Here is a 12,817-nt window from a genome sequence, read left to right on the forward strand (position 1 = left end):
TGTACTTGAGTATGCTCTATTCTTAGCATGTCCCTCAAAGCACATTTTCTTTTTTGGTATTTACACAGATAATGTGAAGTTAGGACAGATGCAATCACCTAGTTTATCATAGTTACGACTTAACACTGACTACCATGCAGTTTTGACACTAAGAGAATATGGACAAGCAGATTGGCTAGGAATATATATATATATATATATATATATATATATATATATATACATATATATATATATACATATATATACATATATATATGCCAAAGACAAGAAACCTATTCAGAACAGCGTCTCCATGTCTCCATGAGTAGATCAAGTGAGTCAGCAAGCCTACCCTGACATGCTAGTTTACAAGAGATCGATACTTCCTGTCACTATGGGTCTATAAATCATGCTTTGAGGTATACTCACACTTTTCATATCATTGATGTACACTCAAGTTTAAGAAGTAGAAATTAAAATATTTGAATAGTTCCTAACACCATATTGTTTAAGTTAATAGTAAAACTAAGCTAAATCTATGATGACAAAGTATGGCCAGGATAGGAAAAAGACCTACATATCTTTGGAAATTAAAAAATAGACAAAAGTCAGAAGTCTTTGAAAGTTAGGAAACCTTTATGATCTAGGTAAAGGAGCAGGCCCACAGCTAAATCATATCTTAGTCTTCTTACACTATCCTATTTTAAACATTTTGTTATAACTAATTAACATAATATTTATTCTTCTATTTATTATATGTATTTATTTATTCTTTCATGCATATTAGTGGATAACTCACAGGAATAGGTTCTCCCCTTCTACCCTATGAGTTCTGGTGATCAGCTCCCATCATCAAGTGTGCTGGCAAGTGCCATTTCCAATAAGCCATCTTGCCTTGTTGTCATGCCTCTGTCTCACATTCAGTTTGACTGCAGGATTGCTGGAATGATTTGGTACATCATATCTCATATTGAAATAGGGCCAGATTTAAAATAATGTGGGAAGTGTCTTGGTTTAGTTAGGGTTTCTATCTCTGCAGTAAAACACCATGACCAAAGACGGTTTGCAAAGGAAAGGGCTTACTTCTTCTTACACACCCAGGTAACAGTCCATTGATGAGAGTGATGAGGTCAAGAACTCAAGTACCTGTAGGCAGGGACTGAAACAGGAGCTGTGGAGGAATGGTTCCTGCTGGTTTGCCACTCGTGACTTGCTCAGCGGTCTTTCTTATACAACCCAGAACTTCAGCCCAGGCACAGCACTATCCAGAATAATTAAACCTTCCAACATTATTCATTAATCAAGACAGCATCCCTTAAACTTGCCAATAAGCCAATCTTATGGAAGTATTTGATCAATTAATCCCTCTTCCCAGATATACATACGCTTGTAAAGTTGAAAATGAACCCATCACACATCAACTTTCCAAGTCCCCTTATTTTGAGAAAGAAAATCTCTGGCATCTTTAAGAAAACTTTCATCACATACTCTACTTATTCAACTTGGCCACTTCCCACTTCTCGGCTTCCCTAAAAGAAGAGGACATTGGCAGTGTTGAAACAGAATACTCTTGTGGGAAAGTGTGTATTTATGGAAAGAATACGCCAAAGATATAGAACATTACCCTAAAAATTCTGACATTAAAATGAAATAAACCCAGCTCCTCTCAAACAGACACAAACCCCGATCTGCACTTGATTTTAGTGTTTTCTGTAAGGGTTAGCCTTCCTCGGTCTTCTGTCTAATTTCATCTGTCCTGTATTAGGTAGGCATGGGTAAGCTGTATATCTCATTGCACTCCTAACTTATTGTTTCTTTTGGTGTGGCCTGCAGGTTCATCACATGCTTGTAACTTTGCTACATTAAATGTCTATATACATATGTATGTAAGTCGCACAAACACACATACACACACTATGACCTACTGAAAATAAGTTCTGGTGCTCTCCACACTCAAATTCATTTGTGTTCAAGTTTTGTATAAATAATGTAGTATTGTCTACTCATATTCTTCTGTGCTTAAAGTCCTCTCAAGATTATGTTTAATTATGGTCCTAATATAGTGTATATTCTGTTTAAATAGTTGTATTCAATGTCATTTAGGGGACAGAAAGAGAAACATCTGTTCATATCCAGAACAGATGCAATTTCCGCAATTTCTTTCTGCATGTTTTTGCTCTGTGACTGGTTGTATCTATGGCTGCACAGCCCTAAGATACTGAGGTTATGACAATATAACGGGTCTTCATTACTCTTTTTGCTCTAGTAAGCCTAAAATAGTCACCATGTGGTCCTGTTAAGAATAATACTTCCCAGACTCTTTTCCATGTGATGTTGAACTGAAATGCAAGCCCCCTACTCCAAAATAAACATTGTGAAAGGAAGTCACCTTTCTAAATGTTTAAGTGTGTGTGTGTGTGTGTGTGTGTGGGCGCGTTCGCGTGCGTGCATGTGTGTGTATGTGTGTGTGTGTGTGTGTGTGTGTGTGTGTGTGTGTGTGTTTTGCAGGGACTCTAGAGACCAGAAGACAGCCAGCCTCAGATCCCTTGGAGCTGGAGTTACAAGCAATTGTGAGCAGATACAGGGGAAAAAGACTAAGCTCTGAACTATTTATCTGGCCGTTCGCAGCTGATCTAAAACTTGGCTTTAGAAGGGGACGGGGAGGGGCTAGGGGGATGTTGGCCCAGAAACTGGGAAGGGGAATAACAATCGAAATGTAAATAATAAATACTCAAGTTAATAAAGTTAAAAAAAATTAAAAAAAATAAAATGCAGCCGATTGCTTTCCAACAATCTGCCATGGATTGTTTTTCCTTACCTGTCTTTTACGGTTGTTGGTACACGCTCTTTGAAGCACACAGCCTATTGTTTCCTCCTCTTTGGTGATCTTATGAAGAAAAAACAAACCATAAAAGAATATGATCAGACTATGAAGTCTAGATAAAATAGCTTAAATGGTTGTCAAAATGGTCTTACTGTTTATCTGGAAGAATACTTTCTTCTTTGAAGGGTTTTCTATTTTGAAGACCAGGATCTCAACCCTGAGAAGACAGCAAGAACATAGATGCCCTTGAGCTAACACCTTTGATTTATTTACCTGCACCTGGACCTTAGTTTCCTGATTCGAGAAGTGGGACTAGAGTATAATTCAAGTGTCCAGAAAAGCTTGGCTTTGCATGAATCTAGGACAACTTACTCATTTCGATTCAGTTTTACCCAGAAGAAGTATACTGTCCTGCTGTATCCTCTAATTATGTCCAGTGAGATGTTTGGTTCTATCAGTTCACAAGGCTGAGAAGAAAACCCCCTCCTCACTCCTGTTGTCCTTAAGCAGCAAGGGAGATGGGGAGAAGCCATTATTTTACAGTAAGAACAGTCATTTCTCACTAGATTGTCTTATTTTTAATCACATCTAAAATATGTTTAATCCCCCAGGGCTAGAAAACTCATTTTTCTTGCTGCTGGCAAATGCCTATAGAGAGGTGAACAAACTTTTACAATATTTTTTCTTTCTTTACAAACAAATGTGTGTAAGCAGCCATGTGTGTATGCATGTGTGTATGCATGTGTGTATGCATGTGGAAGGAGTAAGAGACTGAGAGCCTCTGTTGATTGATCTCTGCTTCAGTCTGTTTGGTTGCTTGTTTGCTCTTGAGAAACCTTGTTTTGTCTCACTGAACTTGGAGATCTCCAGTTCAGTTGGATTCTCTGGTGTGAACGTCCTAGCTGACTTATGGGATCAGAGTGTGGGCTATTGTACTTCACTGTTTTACATTGGTGCTTGGGGTTGAACTCACATCTTTTTATGTGGTAGGCACTTTGAGTACTTCACCTGTGAAACAGCTACCCAGCCACTATTTTACTACATTTCAATGAGATCTACATCATGTGGACAATTTGCCGAGGCATTCTTTTCTTTTAATATTGATAGCTTGCTCTGACAGATCAGGAAATATAATCTGCCAACGCACATATTCAGGGCACAGGGCAACACTTGTTGTTTTATAATAATGCTTAAACATTTATTTTGTCTTTCCTCAAATTACAGTGATCTCATTTAATTCTACTATTATCGATATTCTACACATTGTCTTCTATCACTATGAATTGCTCATAAGACGAGATCATGAAATACAAACCTGGAAGGCAAAATTACTACAAACTGAGGGAACTTCTATAACTTGAATGACACTAAACACAAGGCTAGGTGTGGTTAGACTATTGCCTATTTTTATAACTCAAGAGAGGAAGCCCTAAAATTACCACCAACTGGTGTTTTATATTTTAATGTATTTATACATTTATTTATTTGTTGTTTATTTATTTATTTATTTAGAGTGTCTGTGTGTGCATTTGTATACATATGCATGTTGAAGTACACACACACACACATATGTTGTGCTCAGAGATTAACCTGGTGAAGTTTTCTCCTACCATGCAGATTGTGGGGATTGAGTCTTCAGGCTTCTTCAAGCATCTTTACCCTCTGAGTCATCTTGATGGCTTTATCAATTGAGCATCTTTTAAATTCTTTTCCTTTTAATTTAAAAATCATGCTACTGTTATTGTCCATAGTCCGTTATCTATAGAACTTTAAGTGATGTTTGTAAGTGATTTTACTCCTTTTCTTTGGAGAGCTTTAAATGCTTGTGGCTATTAGATTTGGATGTTTAGAAGATAGCACACAGGCAGAAGTGCTCTAGGAAAAGACTAGTATGGGAGATGCAAAGGAAAACCGATGTTCTGTCAAGCCTATCTTCATACAAGTCCTACTAGGAGTACTGAGTGTTAAGTCACACAACATAGTCTGTCCCTGCTCAGGGGGAGGGCTGTTGCTTCCTGTGTAGGGAATCACTTACTGGCTCTGGGTGACAGTGAATGTTAATAGGTACTTCTGCCCTGATGGGTCCAGTAGGTCAGAGGAAGTCCTGTGAAGAACCTTGCTAAGACAAACATTGCAGGCAAAGCTATTGGTTGGTAAGTGTATCCCAGGAAGAACAGAAGAAATAGAACCATTGTCTAAAGAAAGGGCATGCCCCCCAAAAGCATGCTTACATGTGTGTTCAGACTGGCACACATACAGCTTGCTTTTTCCAGCTTTATAACATGGAACTTTATGTACAAAATAATTTGATTTCAAATAAACATTTAATATAAAAAACAAACGTTTCTTTTAAACTGATTTTTTTACATCTATTGTACCATTCAAATGCTTTATCATCTTACATAATTCCTTCAAAATCTGTTCCCAAACAGCTTTCTTTTTAAACTACAAGACTTGAATATGCGCTAGGGAAAGTCAATATGACCGATAAGCATTTGGGACTCACTTTTGTGGCTAATCCTCGTTATCAAGATCATGTATATTCTTTCTAAATTTAAATATTTGTATTTTCACTGCTTGCATGTTAATAGAACTATTCTAACAAATCTCAAATGTGAAAGGGATGCAATGAAAATGATGGGTTTCACATGTAGAAAAGTGTAATAAATACATATAATTGTAATAAATAACTGAAGATTGCTCGTTCGTTATTAGCTCAAATACGTTGTTAAGGCTCAGAAATACTCTGTGATGTCTTAGAAAAGGAATTTTAATGTCTACATCTCATATTAGGAACAAAATATCTTTAAAAAGCCTGTGAGGTCAAATGTCAGAATGTAATAAATAAATTGTTTTATAAATAAGCTTTTCCTCAGAGAACTGCAGTTAATGTCATTTCTTTTTTTAAAAAAGAGATCATCTCAAGAAGCACGTACTTGAGACATAAATGTACAGTACATACTTAATTTTAGAGGACTGAACACAATTTAGTCCTAAATATTCATAATTTTTTCCATTTTTATATTTAAATTTTATTAGTAATATTAATAGACATTTTATTAAACTAATATTCTTCACCTAAGGCAAGTGTGTCTTGATTCATACTCAGGTGACAGTGGAATGACATATATAACTTGTTTTCTATCCTTTGGATAAAGTAGTGACATCAATGAGAACATGTGCTTATATTTAGCCAAAAACTTGTAACTTCTGACTGCTATGAGTACTAAACTCTTTACCTAAAACTGAGATGCTGTTCTATTCTGACATCTTGGTTATGGTTCTATCCTTCTGGATAGAAGGACTCTTGTCTTTCTCTTGCACACCCGCATACTGTTTCTTTCTCCATTCTTCTTGATCTGATCCATATTTCCTATCCAGTACCTGTTAGCTGTCATAGATCATGATGTGAAAGGACAACCAAAATATTTCTGTCACTGGTTCTGGGTACCTTCTTAAAGTTTACACCCTTTAAAGATTGTTTTGACTGTTATCATTCCAATATTTTATGACTTTAACATTCAAATGATACATTTACTCCCCAAAATAGACTAATGTATTTTTACTATGCCATAGGTTTTGCTTTTGTTGAAGGGATAGAAAATCTCAGTTTGGTGCTTTATGATGATAGCAACTATTTAGAAATAAAGGAGAAATTTGTTATCTGATAACAGCATAAATAGTGTCTGAAAGAACATTTTATAAGGTATTTCCTTATACTCATAGAAGTTAACATTTTGATCTCCACCATGCAATGACAGATAATTGTATAGGAATATTTTGTGTAAAAGCCATCTTGTCATATTTTTATGTTTCCTGAATTATGAGGCATAACGAAAGGCTCAGAGATCCAGCCATCATAAAACAGTAGCATAGCCAAACAGAATATCCAGAGACATTAGCTGAGAATACTAACCTCTGCTTCAGGAAAACATGGTTTATTTATTAATGTGTTTCTTTACTGATTTCAGAATTGCATAGTAATCTTGTAGATGTGAAAGAAGTGTTAGAGGTCAAAACAATATCCCTGTAAAAAGTGATTTTCTTTTCACTTTGAAATATAAATATATTTTTCCCAGTGGCTAAGGATCCATGCATCCACAGCATACGACTCTAACATATGTGTGTTCATATGAGTGTGTGCATGTATATGTGTAGATGTGTATATAGGTGTGTGTATATACAATATATATATATATATATATATATTTGTGCTTGTGCATTTTGCATGTAAAACATATATATCTGAATTTGTGTGGACATGTGAGCACTTTGCGGGAGATATAGTAAGGGAAACCACAATTGACTAGTTGTGTTCCAAAATTGGATTCTCCTGTGGGCTCTTCAGATGATTTAAAATGAGAACTATCAAAGAACACTTAAAGATACTACCAAGCACACACTCAAGATCAGACCATGATTTGTAAACCACATGGATGGTCAACTTTGTGTGTCTTATCAATGATATTGGTTTACCTGTCAGACTTTTCAAAAAAGTGACATTTATGATACATTCTTCTTCCATATACATGTTATCCTCTAAGTCACACACAGCTACAGTTTAATTTGATTCAATCTTTTTTAAAGATTTATTTATTTATTTTATATATAAGTACACTGTCACTCTCTTCAGACACACCAGAAGAGGGCATCAGATCCCACTACAGATGGTTGTGAGCCACCATGTGGTTGCTGGGAATTGAACTCAGGACCTCTGGAAGAGCAGTCAGTGCTCTTAACTACTGAGCCATCTCTCCAACCCCTGATTCAATCTTATTTATTCAAAGACTCCTTAAAGTTTGTAAGATTCTGTCTTCACTTAATGAGAAATCATTTTATTAAAAGAGACCAACAATAAATAATCACAGAGAAGGGAGCCCCTAGGAAGCATGACATGCACATGTAGTGTGGTTCCTTGGATAGAGCCTTGGTCAGAAAGTGACATGACATGAACAATCAGACTTGGGAAGCAGCCGATCTCACTATCATGCCTTCACTGCCACACTGCACTGTGTATAACATGGCCCTGTAAATATCCAGTCACAGATATGGGAGGAGTTCACATGGATTCAGAACTGTGGAGGTGTGTAGGGCAGTGGGCTGTGAAAGGTATCCTGGTCAAGATAATGTTGAAACCTGGTGATGCTAAGGGACAGTAGGCTTTTCCTAAACTCCCAGGATGCCAGGACCCAGTCACATAGCTACATCCCGCCCCCTTTTCCCCTGTAAAGAGGCTTGTGTCCATCAGTCAGGTAGAAGCAGGACCTTCCCCTCCCAGATGTAGATAAGGTATTTCCAAGCTCTCAGAACAAGCCAATAGGAAGTACTTGCTGTCAGACCCTGACCAACCCCAAAACTGTGTATAAGAATCCTATCCAGAAGTATTAAAGTTATGCAAGAACTACTCTCTTGTCTAACAGCTTCTTTTTCTTTTATTGAATAATTTTTATTTACATTTCAAATGTTATTCTCTTTTTGGGTATCCCAGCCATAAGCCCCCTACCTCCCCTTCTTCTTCCTCCCTGACATTTCCCTACACTGCAGTGTCCAGCCATGAACCAAGGGCTCCTCCTCCTACTGGTGCCCAACAAGGCTATTCTATGCTACTTATGCAGCTGGAGCCGTGGATCTGTTCATGTGTAGTCTTTGGGTAGTGGTTTAGTCCCTGGGAGCTCTGGTTGGTTGACTTTGTTGTTCTTATGAGGATGCAAGCTCCTTCAGCTCCTCCAATCCTTTCTTTACTACTCCAGTGGGGACCCCGTTTCAGTGGTTGACTGCAAGCATTTGCTCTGTATTTGTCATGCTCTGGCTGAGCAATTCAGGAGACAGCTATATCAGGCTCCTGTCAGCATTTACTTCTTAGTTTCATTGATATTGTCTAGTGTTTGTGGCTGTATATATATCCACCACATGTGGCCCAGGTTCTGAATGGCTGTTCCTTAAGTCTCCAAACTTTGCCTCCATATCCCCTCCTATAAATATTTTTGTTCACCCTTTTAAGAAGGACTGAATCATCCATACTTTGGTTATCCTTCTTCTTGAGCTTCATGTGGTCTGTGTAATTCGAGCTTTTGGGCTAATATCAACTTATCAGTGAATGCATACCATGTGCGTTTTTTTGCGATTGGGTTACCTCGCTCAGGATGATATTTTCTAGTTCCATCCATTTGCCTATGAATTTCATGATGTCATTGTTTTTAATAGCTGAGTAGTACTCCATTGTATAGATGTACCACATTTTCTGTATCCATTCCTCTGTTGAAGGGCCTCTGGGTTCTTGAGCTTCTGTCATAAGAGCTGTATTACTGCTGTTTGGGGGAAGAGATATGCTTTCCCGAAATCGTTGCCAGAAGCTCCCCTGCACCCCTTGCTTGCTAGCCAGCCTCCTGCTGACTAAGCCCATTTGTCCTCATGGAGCAACTGAAGAGGTGGTAGAGATGGAGGTGGAGAAGCTGCAGCAGCTGCAGGAGTAGCGGGCCATCCCCTCTCTCTGCTCCAGTTCTCTCCCCTTTACCTGAACCCTCGCCTGGCTAGGCCAGAGACCTCCATGGAAAGCTTCCAGTCGAAGGCTAACAGAGGTGCAAACAGGGGAATCAGTAAGAGTTGCTGACCATCCCAAAGTGGTGGGATGGCCCTAGTTCTTATGGAAAAAAGACAGAGAAATAAGGCACTCTCTTCCTCTAGCCTCCACAGAAGCAACAAAATCATACCATATGTGTACATAGAATACCCCCTCCAACACACACAATTATTAGGTACTAGTGCTCCTTGTTCAATCAAGGAACCAAAAACCCTACGAAAGTGTCTATATTATGAACCACCACTCATGATTTTCCTAAGACCTCGACCCTTTGCCTGTACTGTTCTCACAGCCATCACTTCCCAAGGATCTTCTGGAAAGAAAGTATCAGTTCATCTGATCTATAGACTTGGGCTCTTGATCCTCTAGAAAGTGGTTAGTGCCTTAAAAGTAGTACCTAATAGGAAATCTTAAAGTCACTGGCGGTCCATACCATCACAAGAAACCATGAGTCTCCAGTGTTTTCCCTGTTTTGTGTTCCTGGCATAGAATCGAGAAGACCAGGAATCTTACATTTATAATTCTATCCTTCCTATTGTCTTCCAAACACAAATGTCTCTACTGTAGATCACAAGCTTTCGTGGACCTCACAACCACACCCACCATGCTGTACCAATGAAAGCAGAAGCATCTTCCATACAGACCTTTAAGGAGCATGCCCTGTCAGGCAGGGACACAAGGTGACATACAGATGAGCTGATTTTTCTCATATTCAAATGTGCTCACAGATGTGCACGTGTGCCTCATTTGACCTTGTGGTCTAGTGCTGACCTTCATGATTTCAGATGCCCACTGAGCATAAGTCCTGTTTTTCTGTTTTAAATACAGGAGATTTTGTTTTCTCTTGTTTTGTTTTTTTCCACTTTCTTTTTGTCACTGAATTTTAAAGCAAAGTCACTGAAAATCCTGAAATTCTTCTGATGCTATTTTAATGCTTTTTTTTGGGGGGGGGGGAGAGTAGTCAAGTATAGGATTGTGATAGCCTTTGGTGACCTTTAGTATAGATTAGTTTATTACAGGTTAAGTTTTAAAAACAGCAATCTGAGAAAGTTGTTAATACAATTCTTCAATGTTCTCAGTGTGTTTTATTGTTCACAATGCAAATTATATTCATATGCCTTAAACTTTGTGTCTGGTTCTCACATTGCTTCTTGGAGAGAGGGGAGGGGAGAGGGAGAGGGAGAGGAGAAGTACTCATAGGTCAACTATTTGGTGTGTTGGTATAGAAAGTAAAAAGCAGTACATCTGTTTCACAGATCAGGGGCCTCTATTAAGTTTATAAATAAGGTCCCCAGCAGTTCCATTAAATCCCTCAGTCTGAATGGACCTTTGTATGGCCGGCGTGACTGGAATTGCATTGCCGTGGGTGTGGTAGGAAATACTGATGCAGACATGAAGCACAAATTATTAATAGATTTCCTATCTCTGAATTGGCCTTGTCCTCTTTTTCCATATTTTTTATTTGGTACAAAATTTGGAAGCCAAAAGTTAAACTTTCTTCTCTTTTTGGAATTGGTTTTCCTAACAGGATTGTAGTAGATATTATCAATATATTTTGGCTATTGGCATGTGTGTGTGTATATGTGCTTTATGATAAAATATCGTCAGCTAAGATTTTAGTGATCTTATTATATGGAAAATTTCTATAACAGTCTCATCAAACATACATACCTAAGAAAATAGTTTATTCTCTCAATGTTTAAAGCTGCTTTGAAAAAATCTTCCAAAAATTATCTCTGAAAGAAAGCAAAAGGCAGAAAGAGTATGTATTTATGTATGTACAGCCCTGTCTGTTTGGAACTATGTTGTTGAGAATAAAGGATCCAGAATTCCTTGGACTTTATTCACATTTTAATTATTAGAGTAGTAAAACTTTATTATATTCCCAGAGTGAATCAATAGCATCAAGTTAAAATATAGACTTGGAGATTACTGGAGCACGTTTCCTGCATTGCTGGCCTAATAAGCATATTTGTGTGAGAAAGTTCAGATCTGAGTTGATTAACTACAGATAAGGCTATATTTAGTTTCTTCTCATGTGCCCACTGGAATCAGATAATGCTTTATATGAGACCAAACTAGTTAAGTTAGTGTTTTTTATTGTTTAATTATATTGTAGCAATAAATCCCATCAGCTCCAGGACTCCTAGATCTTAGCAAAGCTTTGAAAAAAGAAAACATATTTTGATTAATTTATTGAGGTGAGATACTTGATAATGCTCCCTTTTGTGGGTCCTTAGATGTGACAATCAGAATCATGGGTACTGGTGAAGGAATATAACTTCCCCAATATCCTAGAAGCTTCTGAAATGAAAGAGAGCATTTTATTCACTCCTTGGGAAAGAGACATTCATTTTCCACTCAGTCTTCATTAGTATTTATTTGCTTATCAATATCACAATATTTTACACAGAAATGTCGTCGGCCCCTTTGGTTAGATTGAATTCCCCTTCGCTGTTGTGGGTACCTAGACACACATGAATCTTCTTGGGTCAGACAAAATCTCATTTCAATGCAGTTTAGCCTTTAAAAAAATTTATTTCATTTTTCCTCTGGTGACTCAAGTCTAACAGTGCTCCATCTGCTCTAAGGTAATCCCACAGTGATGTTATACAAGGGTAACTAAACACTGTACTTTGTAGATTTGTACTATTCTTTCTTATAAACATTCAACCAATGCTTTCATTATAAAACATCACATGTGCAAATAACAATTCTTCAAAACAAAAACACTTGGTGCTTAAACAAAACCAATAGTTGAAGTGACGATGAATGTCTGGGAAACAATGGGAGAAACTGTGAAACCCATGCCAATAGCATATGCTTCTGCCAATCACTGTGGATACCATGGCCTTACACTGACTTTTTAGTTTCCAATGAGGATCTGCAGACCTTGTCATGAAACAGCCATATTTGAATCAATTACCAGTTAATGATTACCTTCCCAGATGCAACTATGCAACAGGCTTAAAGCAATTAGTAGAAATATTAGGATTTATAGAAAGTATCAGTGTTCCATGAAATATCCCTCCTTTAACAGTGTTGAGTGGCCAGCCTCATAATTCATAATTCTTTTCACATATGCTGTCCATTTTCTGTGTTGAATTTATAGTGTACCAGAAACAAGTGGAGTTAGCTTGCATTAACATGGCTCCTTAAATATTATTACCCAACATGACTATATGATGAAAACTAATCTCCCTTTTTACCGAGCATGTGGGTTTATTCTGTGGAAAGCAGCTGTGCCTAAATCAGTCACATCTAAGAGTAACTCCCACCTGTCACATGTGTGCGGTACATTTATTCCTTTATAGCAGGAATACTATTATGGTTGAATTGTTTTCTATTTAAAGAAATATATAGGTTGGTTTTGTGAAACAAAGATTATCAAAAATAAAATTTAAAATATTATGTAACACTTTTGAGCTCAT

The 12,817-nt window shown here is 37.5% G+C and overlaps 1 pseudogene; it reads right to left on the bottom strand.

Annotated features, from left to right (window-relative positions):
• Positions 1-1,475: 1,475 nt before the first annotated feature.
• LOC148002489 (large ribosomal subunit protein eL29 pseudogene) overlaps positions 1,476-12,817 on the bottom strand; it is a 38,919-nt pseudogene continuing 27,577 nt past the window's right edge.

This window comes from Rattus norvegicus, chromosome 11 (assembly GCF_021556685.1).
Source record: "Rattus norvegicus strain SHRSP/BbbUtx chromosome 11, alternate assembly SHRSP_T2T, whole genome shotgun sequence".
NCBI lineage: Eukaryota > Metazoa > Chordata > Mammalia > Rodentia > Muridae > Rattus > Rattus norvegicus.